The sequence below is a fragment of the Nyctereutes procyonoides genome, unplaced genomic scaffold (assembly GCF_905146905.1).
Source record: "Nyctereutes procyonoides isolate TBG_1078 unplaced genomic scaffold, NYPRO_anot_genome, whole genome shotgun sequence".
Lineage (NCBI taxonomy): Eukaryota > Metazoa > Chordata > Mammalia > Carnivora > Canidae > Nyctereutes > Nyctereutes procyonoides.
Window position 1 is genome coordinate 17,259,798 of NW_026575121.1, and position 6,661 is coordinate 17,266,458.

Sequence of the window (6,661 nt, forward strand, 5' to 3'; positions counted from 1 at the left end):
CTTTACAAATTTCCCAAATGCCCCTTTAATATGAACCATTACCAATCAAACTGCTGACTCATTCTCTGTGCTTTATAATCAAGTCTCTGAACATCATCTTGAGTAATTGTGTAAAGCGGCGACTCATTATATTGACAACCTACCTTAAATATGTAATGTTACCCTATTCTTAAAGATTAAACTCTTCAAGGCTATGAACTGGACTGGATTCTGTAGGCTTTCATGCTTATTCCCCCTAGCTATATTTGCCCTATTTCAAAACTTTATATTTTCCAAGTAAATTTCTTCCACAGAGACTTGGCACATGCTTTCTACTTGTTCCTCTTTTCATGTAATCATCTCTTACTTATCTTTGCTTTTGTTTAGTTATTATTTCCTCTAAAAAGCCTTTATAAACTCAGTGATTTGGTAATCTCTCTAATTTATTATCCTCTCATAATTTCATGTTCCTTTCCTTTATAGAACTGTTCACTTTGTTATGTCTTTATGTGAGGCATTGGTTTCTATTTCACAACAAGCTTGCAATGACCATCTGTCTTTATTTATTCAGGTTCTGCCGTACTACCCAACACATTATCGTTTCTTAATACATATGTTTAATAAGTTATAAAATTAATGAGGAAGGAACCTTGCAATTGGAAGAACTGAGTCATAAAGGAAGCCAAAAAGTTTTGTCAGTAAAAATAAGATCATTTTGGATGCAGAGAAGATGATGTGTGAAGGCATGGAAATCAAGACATTTTGGCACAAGCATACAAGATGCAATATAGCTAGAATGCTGATGAAGGGATTTAAGGATTGAAAACATTTACAGAGCTCGTAATAAGAAACCAATGATGACTTTCAAGCAGGGTAACAATAAGATTGTATTAGAAGTCAGAAGGATTACTCTGCCTATAATAAGTGAATTGAAACATGGCATGTCTAGATACAGAGAAATAATTTGCTTCTCAATTAGAATAGTCCAAGAGACTAAATTGGAGCTGGGCTAAAGGAACTTCTACTGATCTGTTTTTGGGTGATGTAGCTCTTAGGATGGTTTTCTACAAGTTGAATTGTACTTTTGGTTCTTCTCCTTTTATGTCTTATAAGAGAAATGCTTATATTCTTTAGAAAAAGATTACATAAGTAGACCCATTTATTATTGAATTATAAACTCAATTCTGAGTTTCATATTTATATGAAAAACTTCTAATAGGATCCTAACTGACACAAAAGAAAAGCAATCAAATTATCTTTAACTGAAGCATATAAACTGGAAATGAAGGCTACACCACAGGATCTTGTTCCATGTAGCATATAAAAAAGGTATTTAAGAGGAAATTAAATTGAAGTATATTCAGTATAATGTTAATTGATATAGAAAATGTCAATTCAAGTTGCTCATAATAGTTAGAGATGAGCAAATGATTCAAAGTAATTTGGGCTATGATGGTATTGATCACTCAATTTTTTTTTCACTCCAATTCACTTTACACTGTGTCCTTGGGAATGCAGTAAAATAATAATAATAAAAAAGTAATTTAAGACCTACCTAATCAAGCCTTTATTTTAGATGTTCTGGATTTCTTTTGACCTTATTAGAAGGAAATATACTTATCATAACCTTTGAAAAGTTTATAGAGGTACTACTGTCAATTCTGCAAAAATAGGTAATGGTTTTTACACACTAATCCCCACTTAATTTTTTTGTGCTTGCCCTTGATGAAAATCATAGCATATATTGCCAAAATAAATAAAAAAGAAAGGCATACATTATATAAGTATTTATTGTATATTGAATCTGTTATAGCCATCAAGGTTTGCTGAATGCTAACATATTAATTTGGTTCAGTGTTTTTTATTGAAGCCCAACATAGTATTGAAGATACTGACAAAAACAGACAAACCAACAGCTAGAGGGAATTTTTAGTCAAGTAAAAGAGAAAAAAATGATTAGATTGTATTACTCCAGTAAAGTTTCAGTAGCTGGACTCATGATAGTAGCATGTAAAATGAATGAGAAAAAAAGTTTGTTGTTGAAAGTTTAACACTCTTTGCTACTGAAGCACAGCAAACTAATACACCCTGGGAGAAATTGCATGGAGGAGAAGTTTGCCTGAGGTGGTGAGATTCATAGTACTGAATTATTTTATACTGTGTTTGAAGTAAGAAACATCGTATGCAAAGTTTTGAAATAAGTAATTAAAATAGCCAGATTTACATATTAAAATGATAGAGAATTTCCTATACAGAGGCCAATTCCAGACAAGCTGTTATAATAAGCTAGGCAGGAGATAATGGACCTGACATGGGACAGTGGCAGTGAAAATAGAGAAAAATCATGGATTTAGAGAATATAGCATTTAGAAACTACATAACTTAGTATTCGAGTTGAAATGAGTGGGAGAGCGGAAGAAATCATGGATGAGACCGAGATTTCTATTAGATAAATGAAGCCATCTAATAAAAAAGGGAGAAATACAAGGCCAACAATTGGGGATAGGAGAATAGAGGTGGTGAGTTCAGTACGGTTGTGTACCATATGTACATGCCAGTGAAATGTTTTATGTGTGGTCAGAAACTCAAGAGGACTGTCTAGGGTAGAAATACATGGTCAGAAGTTAGCAGCCCATAGATAGCAGTAACACAAGTGGATGTAGTTTGCTGGAGAGAGTGTATGGATGCTAAGAGGATTAGGGATTTAGGAAAAGGCAGAGGGACATATTCTGTGAAGAAAACAAAGAATCCCTGAACCTGAAGGTTCAAATAAAGAAATAAGAGTGTTGTGGTAACTAAGTTGGTATCAAAGCACACAGAATGCTCAGTATATGCAAATGCTGCTGAAATATCAAAAGTAAAGAAACCATTAAATGGCCATTGCTTTTTGTTGCAAAAGTAGTTTTATACAAGTAATATGGAGAAAAATTATTGGTTGAAAGCGTAGGAAATGAATACCAGGGAATGGTGATTTTAACAAAATTTACAATAAATTTGGCTTTACAGAGAAGCTGAATAATAGGATGACAAGACAAACGTGCTTTGGAGTTAAGGGACTGCAATGTTTTGTTCTGGAAATAACTTGATACATAGTTGTGGGAAGGAGCAAGAAGAGACTGATGGGTTAAAGATGCAAGGGGCAGTTAGGGAAACTAAAGGAGTTACTGAGAAAACCAAGGGGATGGGAGACAAGGCACAGAGAAAGGGGGCTGGATTGCAGAAGGGGAGGCTGGAATAGAAAAACACTTCCATGGGGGAAAGATTGGTCAATCATGGGTTGCTGAAGGGCTTATGTAAAGTAACATGTCTTCAGCGGAGAGTGAGGGGTATGACCAGGGCCTTACCATTTCCCACATCCCTGCCAAAATTTAGACATATCCATATATATTTTGGCTGCTGGACTCTGACCTCCCTATTCCTAGCTGATTCACCTTAGAAAACTTGACCTTGTAAATTCTATGTCCCTTTGAGATGTTTTGCCAGTTTTATTATTGCATCTCAAGAACTTTGGAGCCTTCCCTTTGAAATGTAGTCATGGAAGGGTGATATCACCCCCATCACCCAGTCTTTATGGGACAGTGGGAGCTTAACTTTTGCTTCATGCCCATGAGCCAACTCAGGTGGCCCAACCACACTAGCTGATGTTCCCACTAATGTCCTCTAGTGTTCTTCCACTAGTTCACCCCAGTGCTCACCCTACTGCCCTCTGTTTCAGTGGAGCTAAATGCATTCTCTCTCCTCTCCTGCAGTAGTTTTAAGTCAGTCAGTCTTCTATGCTTGTTTAATGGCAGTTTTTCCTTGACAGTTCCATGAGAAAATTCAAGAATATACATAAGGAAACCATTTGAAACTGTGTGGAAAATAAGAAAAAACTTTTGTTTTGTTTTGTTTCTAGAGAAACAAAGATAACCATACAATGGTGAAATTTAGTTGCAATTACACAAATATATAATAGAGCTCTACAGTTTGATAGTATATCCAACAAACATTACAAACATCATGACAACGTTCATTCACAATTATGGAGTCAGGCAGCTGGGTTTACTCAGGATGGGTATGTTGTCTTATAAGGGAGAAGAAATGAAAATAGTAAATGGATTTGAAGATATCAGGGAGAAATTGTTGGACTAAGGGACTCTGGAAACTGTTGAAGGAATGAGTGAAATTAGGAGAATTATGTTAATGTGGGAGAAATTAGAGAAACCAAGTGAGTATGCAATCTTTGAATCATAGGAATTGCTGCCATTGGAACAGTTGAGTAACAGTGCTGGAGAGATAGGAAGTTGGCCCCTCCCAAGTCTAAAACCTTACAATTTTGTTATCTTATACCTATTTGTTATTTCTATAGTCCTTCCTGACCCCTTGAACACCTTTGTGTTGTTAGGCTGTGCTTTGTTTTGTTTTTGATAAGTAGGAAACATTCTGTGACTCAAGTCCTTTACCCCTAATGGGTTGACTTTACCCCTAATGGGGTCATTTACCCCTAATGGGTTTTTGAAACTTCAATTGCCATCCTAATTTTTTAACAGAAAGTGTCATTTTGTTCAAGTTTAGCCCCATCACTTGGTACTCAGTACGTTGCTGTCTTTCAGTCACAATTTTATCTTTTATCTATTTAGACTAGAAATATTCTTTCATTTTTGTCTCTTGCTGGTATTTACCTAAATCTCTACCTATTTTTTCTCTTCTCTTATAATGTTGTAGTACTTTAAGTGGGCAGAGATGGGTATTTTTGATGTGCTTAATTAATTTTGTTGATGGTGGTGTTATTGTTATTACTATTGTGTGTATTTTGTTTTCTTTCCTTGTTGTCTGTGATGGGGTAGCCAACGGAGGTGGGGAGAAATTATTTCTGAAACCCAGTAAATTGGAAGAACTCAAGCTGTCAACAAATGATATTGTTATAATAGTGCAGTGAAAATCTGCCACGTATTCTCATATAGAATAACTCTGGAGGGTGGGAGACAACAGAGAGTGATTCGGTTATAAGCTATGTCCTGCTTTCAGAAATCTTGGTGAATTTTACATCAGAGATTGGCTTTGTTGTCAGGGCAGTGACAGTTTCCTACTGGTGGGAATCGCAATCCCAGATTTTCAAATGGAAGGCCCCACATAAGTCTAAGAAACAAATACTACCCCATAATCAGCACACACATGCAAATGTCATGTCTGATGGAAGAGTTAAAGCACAGAAAAGTGGAAAATGTTGAATTGTTTCTGCAGTCTCTAAACTTGCCATGTTGTTTTTTATTTGCCAATGTTGTTTGAAGTAAAGAAAAAAATAATATTTTGCTTTATTAGCATGACATTTACTATTCATTATTGTATTGTGTATTGCCAGCTTTAATTGCAAGTGTAAGAGCATTTAACTTGTGTGTGAAATCACTGAAATTACACAATTTGTGTTTTTTAGCTCATATATGCATACGCATTTCATTGTTTCCAGAACAGTGGAAATGCAACACAAAACTAATTCAACTGCCTTTCACTTTTTGGTATGTGCATATACTGCCAAGGCTCTACCTTCAGCTTACTGAGGGATGAGGAGGGACTTAAAGGAAAGGATCTTTGCTGTTCTTCTCTGTCATCATTGTCAGTGTAAGTGGTTAGCGGATACCAGGAAATAAAATGAGTAAAAGAGTTTTCAATATGGGTTCTTGGTCATTCAAGTGTCTGAGAACACTTCTGCTTTTTTCTATACTTGACACAAGTTCTGTTCAAACAGCTTGGCCTCTCAGGGTGTAAGGCTGCTAACATTCATCTTTCCTGCTTGCACAGAAAAAAACATAATTCTCTTATCTTGCACTCACCGTGAATCTCACTAAACTCCATGCATTGTCATTTCACAGAAAAACTGTGTCCATTAGGCATCCCAAACCCTTAGGTGAACAGGATGACAAAGAATGGTGGAAGCATGTTGTGCTTGTGTCATCCACAAATTTCCATGTTCCATCATCTCTTTGGACTTCACTTACAGAATGGAAGTTTCAAGTTAAATTTTTTTAGAACTCTGAGACCGTGATAAGCAGAGAATCAAATAACAGACTCTTCTGAGCATTGGGTCATGTGCTTACCCATAAAGCCCGCTTTGCTAGAAGTGGAACATAAATGGCTGCCTAAAGAGTTTTAGGCAATGCTGCTATAGCACTGGGTGTTATTCTACATGTTGGCAAATTGAACACCAATAAAAAATAAATTTATAAAAAATGTAAAAAAAAAGAGTTTTAGATAAGATCCCCCATTCCAGGTGCTTAGTGAGCAGAAGGGCATTCCTTGGTGTGTTCTTGATTTTGCCCTAGGAAAACCTTCCCAGGATCTGTGTCTCTGCTTGGGTAGCCAGCTCCCTGAGCATAGAAGGGAGTTGGAAAGAGGAAGGGAGGTTTCAGTGGAAGGAGGAAACTGCTCCGCAACGAGGCAGAGCATACTAGAATAAGGTATATTTTGTGTCCAGTCTTGAGAGCTGGATCCCTTAGTTGTAGGCAGACAGATAGCTCTAAATAAAACAGAGGGCCTTTGGCACTCCTTTTTTTTTTAAGATTTTATTTATTTATTCATGACACACACACACATATACGCACACACACACACACAGAGGCAGAGACACAGGCAGAGGGAGAAGCAGGCTCCATGAAGGGAGCCCAATGTGAGACTCGATCCTGGGTCTCCAGGATCACGCCCTGGG